Source organism: Camelus dromedarius, chromosome 20, assembly GCF_036321535.1.
Source record: "Camelus dromedarius isolate mCamDro1 chromosome 20, mCamDro1.pat, whole genome shotgun sequence".
Classification (NCBI taxonomy): Eukaryota; Metazoa; Chordata; class Mammalia; order Artiodactyla; family Camelidae; genus Camelus; species Camelus dromedarius.
Genome location: NC_087455.1, coordinates 29,662,567 through 29,676,570, shown reverse-complemented (window position 1 = coordinate 29,676,570; position 14,004 = coordinate 29,662,567). Strand labels below are relative to the sequence as shown.

The following is a 14,004-nucleotide window of genomic DNA, read 5'->3' as shown; positions in this document are numbered from 1 at the left end:
GTTTACAGAAGGGGATATTGAGGCTTGGAGGTTAAGTGCCTCCTGTAATGACAAAATGACATATGATACACATGCATTAAATGGCAGAGCTGGCTCACACACCCAAGTTTCCTGACAGCAGGAGTTTAGTGCTTCAACCATTCTGCATGAGTTCCGCGAGTCTTCCTGGGCCCCCTTTCATTCTCCTTCCCCTCCTCCCTTTCCTCTTCTCCCTTCCTTCAATGTGCTTTTTTAAAATAGATTTATTTAATTAAATCTACTTTTTGGGGGATGGTTAATTAGGTTTCTTTGTTTATTTCTGTATTTAACAGAGGTACTGGGGATTGAACCCAGGACCTCGTGCATGCTAAACACGTGCTCTACCACTGAGCTGTACCCTCCCCATATCAATATGCTTTTAATGTCTACTATGCAACAGGTAATCTGCAATATGTTAGGGAATCAGAGATTAAAGAAACAGTCTTTACCCTCAAAAAGTTCATGCTTCAGTGGGGAGATTAGACAAATCATGGTGCGGTGATGTACCAAAGATAACAGTCATATCTAGTAAAATGACAGACCACCACAGCCAGGTTGAAATGGGAAAGGGAGATTATGCTATGATCACCGATCCAGCTGGGCTTGTGGATTCATAATCTCCACTCAGACGGGAGGTCCAAATCCTTAAAGGTAAGAAGAACTTGCTTTGATGGGCTCTGCCTTCAAAGGGGGAATGTTTTGTTTTGAAACAATCCCATTGCCTCCAATATCCTGTTGGTACACCCTTCAAAATGTGTCTTCAGATCTCTCATCTATGCTCTATGTGTTCACCCTTTCCCGACTAAATTTAGAAGCACGCCTCTTATTAGTGGTTCATTTACAAAAGAGCTATAAAGACTTTAAATAAATGTAGGGAGGGGCTCAGGGATTCCCTTCCAGGGCTGGTGCAAAGGAAAAACAGCTTCTGATATACCAGGAAACAGCTTTGTTTATACTCAGCAACCGGGCTGGATAGATTGGGGTAGGTAGGTGTGTGTGTATGGCAGAGGTTGGTGGCAGACAGATTTTTCCAAAATACTATTTCATTAATGATAATGAACTACCAACTTTATTTTCAAGCACCTAGAATTATTCAATAATAATAAAAGGCTGTCTGGTGCCCAGTCGGGACAAGCAGCTTCTGGAGCACAGGGTCCACGGTGACCAAGGAGACAGATATGTTCCCGTCCACAATCCCTTCCTTCTGAGTAGACTTCTGAGGCCCCGTGGGTCATTGCTGGAAGAGTGAATGGGAGCGTCACTCTGGAATCTGACTTTTTCCATCATTGCTTAACCCACTGGGCATTTCTGAAGCAGCACATGCTGTCGATGTTCCCTTGTTGTGCACCTGTTCACCCCTTGGTTTCTGTGCCTCTGTTCCTTCCCAGTTCTCATTGCTCTGAGCGCTCGGTCTCCCTTTCTTCTTCATTATGTCTCCTCTGGACAACTGTGGATCCTCTTCCCTGCTCTCCCACTCCAGGGTCTCCAACTTTCAATCTAGTTCCATCTTTCACTTTTTTTTTATTGAAATATACTCGATTTACAATATTGTGTTAGTTTCTGGTGTACAGCAAGGTGATTCAGTTATATATATGTATTTTCAGATTCTGTTTCATTATAGGTTATTCTAAGATATTGAATATCGTTCCCTGTGCTACACAGTAAATCCTTATTGCTTATCAGTTTTATGTGTAGTACTTTGTATCTGTTAATCCCACACACTTAATTTATCCCTCTCTTCCTCTCCTTCTTCCTTTGGTAACCATAAGTTTGTTTTCTATGTCTGTGAATCTGTTGCTGTTTTGTATATAGATTCATTCGTAATAGTTTTCAGATTACACATATAAGCCCATCTTTCACTATTTCATTGGAGTTATTTTATGTTTTTTCCCCTTTCTAAATCTAAATAATAATAATTGACAACTGTGCGGGTTTTAAGAACATGTACAGAGAAAGTTCCATCCACTGTCTGAATCAACAAGCACTTACTGAGAACCTTCTGTGTGACAGGCATGGTGCCTGGTACCAACCCCAGCAGGAAGTACTAAGTCTGGTCCAAGATAACATGGTCAGGATGGGACAGGCTCAGACACAGTCTTCTCATCCTCGATCCTAGGTCTTTTCATCTGCTACAAGGTGGTTCCCTAGGAAGCAGCCCCTGAGATGATGATTGGTGTGCAGGAGGAGGTTTATAAGGATCTCTTGAGACCAAAGCCTTTAGAGGGGGAGGAGAGGAAGCAGGATTGAGTTGAGAGAGAAGTCAAAGGACAAGGAAGTCAAAGGAAGTCTTAAGAGTTCTGAACATGGGATGGTGCCCCAGAACTGCCTGCTTTTGAAGTAAGACTGGTCACTGGAGGTTGTCTGCTGCCGGTCCTCATAGCCTCGGGGAGTGAGTCCTTCAGTCCTGCAGGGAGATGGGGAGGTGGGGTGTGTCTCAGCCATTCACCACGCCTCTCACCTCGCTCACATTCACTGGAGGTGACTGACCCGACTTGTTGCCTTGAGCCTTGGTATAAGAGCCAGAAGCTCATGGAGACAGACAGCTGAGTCCCTGCAGCAGCACCATTGCCCTTGGTGGTGGCAGAGCAGGAAGGTTCTGGAATGGGCCTGATCAAGTCCCACCAGATAAATGAGCAAAAGCCAAGGTCAGGCCAAGACAGGTAACCCTACTTCCTGCCTCAGCTCTTCCTTTACAGATGCTGTCTCTTTGGCCTGGAACGTTCTTCAGTCGTCAGGTCTCTGCTTACACATGACATCCTCTAGGCTGTCTCCTTGGACCCAACCTAAATTAAAATCCTGGAGACACACTTGCTTAATATCCTGTACTTGACCTTTGTCACACTCATTACTCTATGGCCCAATCGGGGACTATTTATTCAATGTTTTCTTTCCTAGTGGGACTTGGGTTCTGGGCCATACCAAGCTGAAAAAACACACAGTGACCTCACACTTCACACCTTAAACCTTCTGCCAATCAGATTCAGGCAACCCAGTTCCTCACCCCAAATAAGTATCTGTCCTGACCACAGGCCACTAGGGGAAATCTTTAGGTCTGCAGAGGATGCCATGCACCGAGAAAACTACACAAGAGCCAGGTCCCCGAATGAGTCCTGGCTGCCTAGAATCATCAGAAAAGGCACCAAGGAGAATCCACTCCAGCCATGAGCAGGGAAGGCAACAAGAACTGTAAGGAGGCAAGGGTGGCAGCCTGAGAGTCAGGAGAGCCAAGCTCTTGTCCAAGCTCGGTAGGATCCAGCCATTACCATACTTCATGACTTCCTCACCAGCAAAAAGAAAAAGTGGGATGAAGTGATCCCACGGACCCCACAGGTTCACAGGAAGGAAATTATGAGCACGAGAACTTGAGTTCCATGTGTTACTTATTCCCCAACGGTCTCCCAGATGGGCACATGGAAAAGCAGAAGGAAAGACAAACCTTCCAATCTGGCTTATTTGGGAGAAGAGACCCTCAGTTCTTAAGAAATTGAATGGGAGCAACACCCCAGCCTTACCACGCCGTGTGCTCACTGGTACACCGCCGGCATCTATAACACATGTTCTTGTAACTCCTGATGTCAGTGGATAGGCTCCCTTCTGTTCATTGTGAAGGAGTTAGCAGAAGTGAAAGGGTGTGGGTAGCAAGAAATGGGAAAAGCAGGTTTGTCGAGCCCCGTCACTGTGAATGCCCAGTAATTTAAGCTGTGGAATATCAGATAAGCAAACAAATCTCTTAATGGTAGGAAATGACGTCTGGACTCAGCAAACTAAGAAGAGAGATTGAGCCAGCTATTAAAGAGCCCTTTCCTCTCCAGGGACCATCGCTTCTATCTTCTTGTTGATAAAGGAGATGAGTCAGGAGCTTAATTTTACCTGGAACACGAGGCGGTATTGTAGCCACGAGTTCCCAATGTGGAGAAGCCTGATGGAAACAAGAATAACGGAATTTGGCAGAAAGGAGGTGGGAAGACCAGAAGCAAGAATCTCAATGATTCAAGGGGAGAATCAAAGGAGTCAGAGCACACAGCGCTTCTGGGCTTAGCCTGGAGGGCGTTGGGGCGGGAGGAGGTCCCCAGCCAGTGGGGATGCCCGTGGCAGCATCCTCCACAGTCTCCCTTCAGCCTGCACCCTGTCTGTCCAGCTCAGGGGAGGAATCCCATGACAATCTGAACCCATTTTACCACCATTTGATCAAGTCATTTATGTGAAGATTCTTTGTATATGTATGCCAAGTACGCATCACTTATCAGGCTTACTGTTCCACAGCCTGTCTTCAGAACATTTTTGGGTGTTAGGGGACCAATGAATGATAATAATAAAGGTGATGATGATATCATAATCGTCAGCATAATAGCTAAGTACCGGAAACACTCCCAAGCACTTTAAGTATATTTTCTCACTTAAATCCTCACCATAGCCCCTTAAGGTAAGTACTATTGTTACCACTATTTTACAAATAGGAAAACTGAAGCTCAGAGAGTTGAGGTAATCTGCTCAAGGTTTCAAGGCTACTCAGTGGTGAAGCTGGAAGTTCAACCCACAACTATTTGCACTCAGATCCATATTCTGAGTTAATATGCTCAACAATGAAGCCAATAGCAGGCATGGGGCATCGAATGAGTGCCCATGAATGCTCAGTTGTCCCAAGCACTGTCTATCAATAATCTCACTTAAATTCAGTAGCCCATAATGCAGGTACTATTATTATTGTTCTTTTAAAATTAGTGTTATTATTACAGAAGACAATGAGACCTGAGAGGTTCAGTAACTTGCCCAAGGAATTCAAGCGGTAGATTTTGGATGCAACCCCAGGCAGTCTGACTCGCAAGCTCACGCTGTTAACCACGAGTTCAGTTTAGAGAGGGTCCTTCTTGCTCGCTGAATCAGTGAAATACTGACTGTGTGTTGGCAATAAACTGAATTCCCAGGGTAGATCCTTTCTGTTCAGCAAGTTCAATTTTATATTTTATCCACTTCAGCCCTTCCCAGGGGAGCAGAGCTTGGCACCCCGTTGATCATCAGCAGTGCGGATCTCGGGGCAATTTCTTCTCTCCCCTGTTCACGTTTGGGCTTGAAATATTATTTTTCATCATCAGTCATATTCCAGCAATGCTCCTACGTGAACTGAAGGGTGATGAACTTGTTTCCGCCTCCCTCACCCCATGAAACTGTCTAAACCTTCCTAAAATCGTTATGTGGCCGACTGCACGCTTACTTTGCTCCTGTATACCTGCTGGGATATGAGCCTTGTCACTAGTGAGGGCCAAGCTCTCAGAACAATGCTGGCTATTATAAGTCGAGTCTGTGACCTGAAGGGCTTTGGGATTTTCTGACATTAGACCTTCTTTGACTCAAAAGTTCTAATCCACCCCCAGCTCCCTTTCTCCAGTCACAGCATTGCCTCATCCCTTCCAGACCTCCCACACTTTTGAAAAGGCCCACTAAAGCGTTTCAAATGTCCACCTCCATTTCCTGCAGCGAGTTTGGGTGTAAGTTTCCTGGAGTCTTATCAGCATGAAGAATCTCAAGCTGCTTCTGACGTCATCTGCCCACCTCCCAAATCCTCCTCGGCAACCCATCATAATTTGATTCCAGATTAAGAAAATACCAGTTCTTCTGTGCAGACAATGCAGCATGTCCTGAGGGTTTCGCAAGGTCTTTGTCCTTATCTCTCGTATAACACATGATCCTTTGTCATGTAAGAAAGACATTCCTTTTGCGTCCTTACTCTTTTGTTTATTGTTAATTGTTTTTTTCCCTTTGGATGCTTCAAAATGGCCATTTGTCTCTCTCTATGCTTTGTCTTTTTGAGCTAAGACTTGGCCAAGCTTTAATTTCCTCATCTGTCAAGGAGTTGAACTAGATCAGGGCCAGAAACCTTTTTCAGCAAAGGACCAGACAGTAAGTATTTTAGGCTTCTGGGCCATACCATCTCCATGGCAACTACTCAATACCACCACTGCACCGGGAAAACAGCCACAGACAATACCTAAATAAGTGAGCATGGCTATATGCCAATAAAACTTTATTTATGAGCCGCTGAAATTTAAATTTCATATAATTTTCACCTTTCATGGAATACTATTTTACCAACTGTATAAAAATGTAAAAGCCATCCCTAGCTTGCGAGATGTATAAAATCAGGCAGTGGGCCAGATTTAGCCTTGGTCTAGATGATTCTAAATTTCCTCCACAGAAGGAAAGAGTGGCTGAGAAAGACAAAGTGACCCATGCTTACACAGCTGGTGGGTGAGGGGCAGTTGGGGACCACAGCGTGAATCTGCTGGCTCACTGTCGGGGTCACCCCCACCACTGAGCACTGCCCCCAGCACGTAAACATACACAACTGGGCTCCATTTATTAGTAGAATGAGATCATTTAAATTTTTTTTTAATTTTATTTTTTTAAATTTAATTTTATTGGGGGGTGTGTGATTAGGTTTATTTATTTATTTATTTTAATAGATGTGCTGGGGATTGAACCCAGGACCTCGTGCATGCTAACCATGCTCTCTACCACTGAGCTACACCCACCCTCAACTAGAATGACATCATTTTAAAGAGTTACACTTTTGGGGACCACTCTTTACTTTTTGCCTGGAAATGTTGTATCTTAGTATTTAAGCAAAAATGTGACTATGAACACTTCACTTGAATGAACATATAAACTACTCGCTTCTACAAAACACTAAAGAATTTGTATAGAGTATACTCCTGTGGTTATGATTAAGGTCAAATTCGACAATGGCTTAAATCAGCTCAGAGCAATTTACTGATGTTCAACATTTGTGACACTTGAATCAAAAAAATAAGGAAATAAAGTCAATGTCTAGAAAACTCTCCTGGGCGAACTGAATGGAGGTACTAAGTAGAATAATAACCCCACATGTACACGAACCACAAACACAAGCACACGAAAGGGAAATGTTTGGTGCGTCCCCTCAAAGGCTGGTGAGATCAGCACAAATATGTTCAAAACTCCCCCCATCAGCCGCATACAGGCTCTGCCACCTCTACCCTCCAAATACAAAGCGTTCATGACAAAAGGCCGAATCAAACACAGAGCAGCTAGCTTAAAATCTGAAAGCCTGTTTTAAAATCTGTCAGTCACACCATCCAAGCAGATTGATTAGGCAATAAGATAGATCCTGGCAAAAGTCTACATTTTCCTTTAACCTTTTTATCTGCTAAAAATGGGTGAAGTGTTTTAGAGATGTGTGTGTGTATGTGTGTGTGTGTGTGTGTGTGTGTGTGTGTTGGGGTGAGGACTGGGGGTGGCTGCTTTCAACATTCAGTGCTCCCTCTTCCCTTTTTGGTGCCCAGGAAAGTAGGAAGTGGAAATTGGGATAAGAAGGAATTTCATGAAAGACAGAACCTAAAACACGTTTTAGAATGGGAGAGGAGGGAAGAGGAGGAGGCCCAGAGAGAGGAAAGTCTTCCAGCAATTCCCATCTGCAGCGTGGCTTTTAGTTCCTGAATCTTCACAGTATTTCAGCAGTTTCTCAACTTCCAGGAGAGTCCTTGCCTTGGCAGCCAACTCTGGCAAGTGATCCAGGGAGAGAAATTACCGCAGAGAGGAGAGATGCCTCGAGTAGCTTTCCAGATGGCCCGCATCTTTCCCTTGTCATGCTGCTGTGGATTACTGGCTCCCTCGCCTTCCTGAACTCTTCCTGGAGCCTGTCTCCACTCACACCTGGGAAGAAGAAAAATTGGAAGTTCTAGCAGAGGCAGCCCCAGTGATGCAAACTCAAGTCTCTACCTACCGGACACAAAGCTGACCTCGTAACTAGTCAGCAAGCGGCACTAAAGCTCCCAGCCAACAGGCTGGAATCCACCCCTATGTGTGAACCCGACCTTGCAGGTGCCAAACCATTTCCCCCTGCTCTCCAGACTTTTGGGGAGTTCAAGGCTCCATCTCACAAAAGAAAAGGACCTGTGCTTTTTACTTTGCAGAGGAGGAAATGAGTGGTTTAACTTGTCTTCTGGGGTAAAGAGGCCCTTGGCCTTGGTTTATCATCTTGAGTGTGGTGGCTGGCCTCCCCCATGCCCTTAACCACGCACTTGGAAAGGAGGATGTGGGCGTCCCACGTCCACACAGTCAGAAGCCCTAGACGTTCTCACTTTGTGCTCCCCTGGTTCATTCTTGGGCATATTTGACTCCCAACCTCTCAGTTTTATCCCCCTTTCCCTGCCCATCTCTAGACCTGTGGACTTCTATTCGTGTCTTTATTTCTGCCACCAACATTGGGTGCCACGATGTGCAGGCACTGTGCCAATGTTGGTGGGGAACAAGATAATGGAGGCCCTTGTGCATTTGGGACTTAAAGTTTAGCAATGAACAAGGCAGCAGAGAAATAATTACCTAAGTATTTGCATCCTTACTGTGTGGTGAGTGCTGTGAATATTTGTAGGCAACCTATTCATGGCAGGTTGAGGGTACAATGGTGATAAAGAGACACCCCCATTCCTATTTGCATGGAAACAGACCATCAATCACACAATCACACTCATGAGTGCTGCCGTTACAGTCTGAGTGTGTAACAGGGGAACCCAGAGTTCAGGGAGTCAGTGGCGGCTTCTGGGAGGCAAAGGTGTCAAAGCAGAGACCTGGGGCCTGGCTAATTGGTTTGGCTTTTCTGCTATATGCTCAGTGGTATATGTGGCCCCAGGAAGCCCTCCATGATGCAAGTTCTGCACCTGCCTTTTAGCTGTATCTGGTCTTGCCAGGGAACTACCTAGACAAGTCCAAACCTTTCCCTGGGACTACCCCAAGGTCCCTGACAGTGAGTTTCTGACTCGTGGACCATCCGACTGCTTCAGCTTCGCTCACCACCCAGCATAGGGCCTCCATGTGGTGGCCACTCACTAAATACTGATATTTAATGTACAGTAAGTAATTTCCACTTATTTGATAAGCAGCTCTGGTCCTTTGTGTGTGGGGGGCATGGGGGGGTCTCCTCTCACATTATTTGCACACTTCTTTTGCTCTCTGGGGAGAACTTGTTGCTAACTTGCTTCTTAATCTTTAGCTAATTACTGTTCATCCACACAAGGCCAACTGCTCATTCATATGTTAGCCCCTGGGGTGGGTGTCTCATGACTGATGAACGGAAACCCATGGCAGTCCACCCGTCCTGGACGCGGCTGCTTGCTCAGGGGGAGCTTGGGCCCCAGGTTCTCACCCCCCTTTACTACTTATTCTGTTCAGCCCTCGCTCACTGGGGGCATTGGCTGGGCTCAGTGAACTAAGAAGCATTCTGAGACCCAGGAACACAAAAGTTGTGGTTGCAGGTCTTCCCCTGAGGGGGTGTTTGAGCAAGCCTCTCAGTGACCTGTTGCACCTCGCCAACAGGAGGAGTCACAGGGCAGCCCTGAGCTGACCCCCCGGTGGGCAGGGAGAATCCTCATTAAGATAATTTGGAGGCATTTAACAGAGATGAAGTTCAGGGTCAGTGGGTAGCATGGTTCCTTGGAGCTTTGAGGAGGAGAGCTGCTGAGGAAGGGAGAGGTGCTCCAGAGCCCAGACAGGGAGGGGCTGAGAGAGGGCAGTGCCTGGCCAGGAGCTGGCCACCTGTGCTCACTGGGAAGACACTGCCCCGCCTCTTGGTTTACTTCACAGCTCTTTCACAGAAGTATTTCTGCAAGTAGTCACCCAGTTCTCCTCTTGGGCTTGATAGAAGGACTGTCATTCATGTCCCCAGCCGACAGGTGGGCATCCCCTTTGATGCCAACAACCACTTCCTAATTCTCAAGTTGAATTCAGTCCTTCCTTTTAGGCATATGATCTGTGATGACTCGAAGGACTCCCAGAAACTACCCAAACTGCTCAGGTTTGAGCTTTGGGAATAAGAACTGTTTTAAATCATCTACATAATAGAGCCACATTGTAGAAATAAAATAGAGAAAATTAAGGGAAAACACATATGATCTCGTTAACCTGACATTTTATTATTGTTGCCATTTTGGTGTACTTTCTTCCATCTTCTTCAAATACATTTCTTTTTTTTACAATGCTATAATAATGTGCATTAAAGTCAGCATCATATTTTGCTTTTTGTTTCTATCCAATCTTCACAATAATGAATTGGAATGGCTAGATATTATTCATTGAAAGAATAGCTCATATTTATCTTAATTGTTCCTTATGGCTTTACATTTTCTTGCATCCAATTTTTCCACTAGTGGAGTGGCACTGGAAGCAACATTTTTATACAAAATCAATGGTGCAGTCTTAGGAAAGAGCCTGAGTCGTGTGGCAGAGTAGCTCTCTCTGCTGAAGGCTGGCTTAAATCAAGGAAGCTTCCTGGGGTATCTGGAGTGAGGCAGTGCTCCGTATGGTGGATAAGACTTTGTCCTGGACCCTGAATTTGTAACCTGTCTCATTTCTCATCTCTACAAACACTTGCCTTATGCTCTCTCCACTTCCCTGGACTCACGGTAGATGGAACGTGGCCACTCTTGAGCTCCTGGGTTCAAATCACCATTCAGTGAGCACTGGAGTCAGAGAAAAGGTCTTTGCACAGCTAAAAACTCTCAGGAACTCATAGGAAAGGCAGAGTCACCCTCGGGCCAGCTCACAGCAGTTGTGCACAAAGATACTGACAAGATTGGAAGCTACCGAGAAATTCAGATGGCAGCAAGCAGTGCTAGAAGGAAAACTACCAATTAATGCACAGCTGGCTGGGGACATGGCATAGAACACCACATATATCATAGGGTCTGACTGAATTATGATGCATTTCCGTAGAGGGCACACATAATGATGTTCTTGGATGACAAACAAAGGTTGAAGTTATTTTTGGTTAGGTAGCAAGTGCTTCTTAGAAGTTCCTGCTTATCTCTGCCCACACACCCTCCGCTCAGGTGGAAATGCAGCGGAGAAGGCTGAGCATATGCTTTGGAGATCATATCTCACGCCACCTGACATTAGGCAAATTCCTTCATCTTTTTGAGTCTCAGTGTCTCTGTCTATAAAATGAGAACAATGATAGGTATCCTGCAGAAGTTGCAGGGAAGATTCTGTATTAGAATCTTTATGAAACACTCAGCAAACACCTGGCACTCAGTGGATATGAAGGGTTCCGGGAGGTAACGGATGCACGTCTGACTGAGATTTGCATCCTGCTGCCTAGGTCACCCCTCCAGTGGCAGCACATCAAGTCTCCCTCTCTGTTCTGTCTCTGAGCACAAGATGGACTGACACGGGGCAGGTCAATACCTTCTGAAGTTCTAGTCAGAAACTTACAGGGTGAAGAGTGAAGAGGTTAGAAGCCAGCAACTTTGTGGTCTTGGCTGAATTTGTGTCACCTGCTCTCTACATTCTTTCTCCCCCGGAAGTTCCCATGAGGCTGGAGCTGCCATTACCCTCCAGCTCCAAGACGGTGGTGGGCTGCTCAGGCCAGCTCTGCTCTGAGCCTTAAGGAGAAGCACTCTTTCTGTAGATAGATTTTCTTTGGATTAACCATTCCTGACCCTTCCACCCTAAGAGTAATAAGAACCAGAAGGCCAAGATCAGGGGCCAAGGAGGCCATTAGCCTGGTTTTAATCCAGGCCAACTGGGCCTGCCCATTCTGGGAGAAGAGGCCTCCCTGCCCATGAGGTCTATCCTCATTCATCAGGGACGAAGGCTCCAGGTGGTCACTGGCACCAATGCTTAGGACAGTCTTACCTGCAGAGCTCTCTCAGCATCCGCAGTGTAGGAAGCCAGCAGAGGGTCCTCTATGCCTAATAAGCCCCTGCAGCACCCCCTGCAGCCATTATCTGATTCCCTAGAGGGATGATCTTTTGCCTGCTCTGGTTTTTAGGACCAGTCCATATTCCTGGTCTGGGCTGGGCCCTGGCTTATCACTGCTCCCTTACTATGAGCTAAGCCTTGTCGGTGAGGACTTTTTGGTGATAGGTGAAGAATAAGAAACCAAGGCATTCATTATCCAACCAACATTTACAAAGTGGCTAGCTCGTCCCAAACACCTCCAGATGCTGCAGATTCAGTTGAGAACTAGCCAGTCCCCGCCCCACGTACACATACACAAATAGATGAATTGTTTATTTGCAAACAGTATTGCATGCTACAAAGAAAGTAAATGAAGACTGTGTCAGATAGAGGGGCTGGGGATTGGTCAAATAACCACAAGCTGATTTGCTATTCAATTGTCCAGAGACTTAATCAAGCCAATTTCCTTATTTTAAGACTGAACAGTGAAATTTCATGTTCAGAATGATTGTCAGAAGGTCTGAAAGATTAAATTGTATCCCTTATACTTATTTTTAAGGAGGGAAGGAGAGAAAATAGGAGGGAGAGAGGAAGAAAGGGGGGAGGGAAGGATAAAACTATGGTCTAGAAGAGTTTCTCACAAGGTAGAGAGAATCCAGTTAACCCAAGCACACTATTCCCAAAGAATTCCAGCTAATCAAGGAACCGCTGCACCGAATAAAGCTGTATCTTTTTAATTTGACTAGTTAGATGGAAAATCTAGGAAATAGTGCTTGTATTTATATATTTTTTTGATTTTGAAAATCACCTTCTCTTTTTACTAGAGAAAATCCTGGCATGGTTTTTATAAATATTGTTTTGATCTCACATATATATCATTCTATAATAGTTCCTTTTGGATTTACAAATGACATCCTAGTCATCTGTGGTCTTTATATAACTGCCAAAATGACACATTTGTAAAAGTTACAATATTTTTTAGATCAAAGTGAACCAATTTAATTAAAATTGATTCACAGCATGTTATCACTGACCTTGCAAATAGTTCGGGGTACATCCTGGACAGTACAAATTGCTTTTGTTTTTCTTGATTGACTAATAAAAGGCAGGGACATATTTCTCACAGTGAGTCCAATTAAACTGAGTGTGACATGGGCAGGGCCTGCATGGTTTAGATGTGAGTCCCTTACCGTCTATAAAAACAGCTTTTAAAGTCAAAGGATAAAGGACATGACCCTGAGCTTGGAGCAGAACTGAGATTTTCCAAAGCAGTTTTCTGTCATATTAAGATTCACGATTCAGATTAAGAGCCTGGTCAGAGTAGAGGCATTCTGGAATGTTTTTGGGTGTGGCAGCCCCAACTTAGGCAGACAGAAAATCAGAACAGTGTAACTAGTAAGATCTGGAGTTTCAAAACGTGGTTCCAGGGGAGACACCTGAACATCGCCACTGGAGTTGGGAGTTGGTTCAACCTTTTCTCCACCATCAGACACTCACGTAATGATTGATAACCTTTGAGGGCCCAGGAGTGCTGTTTGTTATACTTAGTAGCTCATGCAACTACCTTGTCAAGTGTGTACCATTATAGGAACCATTTTGAAGATTGAGGCTTAGTCAGATATCTGGGCAATCTCACGTACTGGTAACTGAAGGGGTCAGGATTTCAACTGAGGCAAGTGGCTTGAGAAGCCACACATAAACATTCTGCTTTGAATCTATCTAAAATTTTTGTTATTTCTACCTGAATTTTTTATTATAAATTTTTGTTAAGAGAGAAAAAAAAAAGATTAGGTTGTTAAAACAAACCACCCACTCTCCAAACCAGGCTTAAAGACCACCCACTTAGAGTAATCAGAACATCTCTACCTAGTGCTGCTGTACCTGACAGAGAGGGGCAACTGTGATCTCCACAGAGAGGTGAAACCTTTGCCCTGGGAAGGGCCTTAGAGCCTTCTCACTGAGCCCAGGCGCCTGGGACAAGGATGAGAAGGAGGAGACAATGGCAGTAACGAATAACAACAGCCATCACTGATTGAGCGCTAGCTCTGTGCTGGGCATTAAGGCATTATGCTAAGTACATTAAATGGATTATCCCCATTGAGCCTTTCCCAAAACTTTTGAGTCAGGACTGTTACCATTCTGAATTTTAAAAGGAGGAAACTCAGACTTAAGCTATGTGCCCTGCCCAAGGTCATGCAGGATTCCTAAGTGACAGCTATTTGAACCCTCATCTATCTGATTGCAGAGCCTGAGTTCTTTGCCGCCTAAACTCTATGC

At 45.0% G+C, this 14,004-nt stretch overlaps 1 long non-coding RNA gene across 2 annotated transcripts in view; it reads right to left on the bottom strand.

The window, feature by feature from the left end:
- Positions 1 to 1,074: 1,074 nt before the first annotated feature.
- LOC116148905 (uncharacterized) overlaps positions 1,075 to 14,004 on the bottom strand; it is a 77,785-nt gene continuing 64,855 nt past the window's right edge. For both annotated transcript variants that reach the window (XR_004132485.2, XR_010377052.1), the window contains one exon: positions 1,075 to 7,707. This is a non-coding gene — a long non-coding RNA (uncharacterized LOC116148905). The remainder of the gene's footprint in view (positions 7,708 to 14,004) is intronic.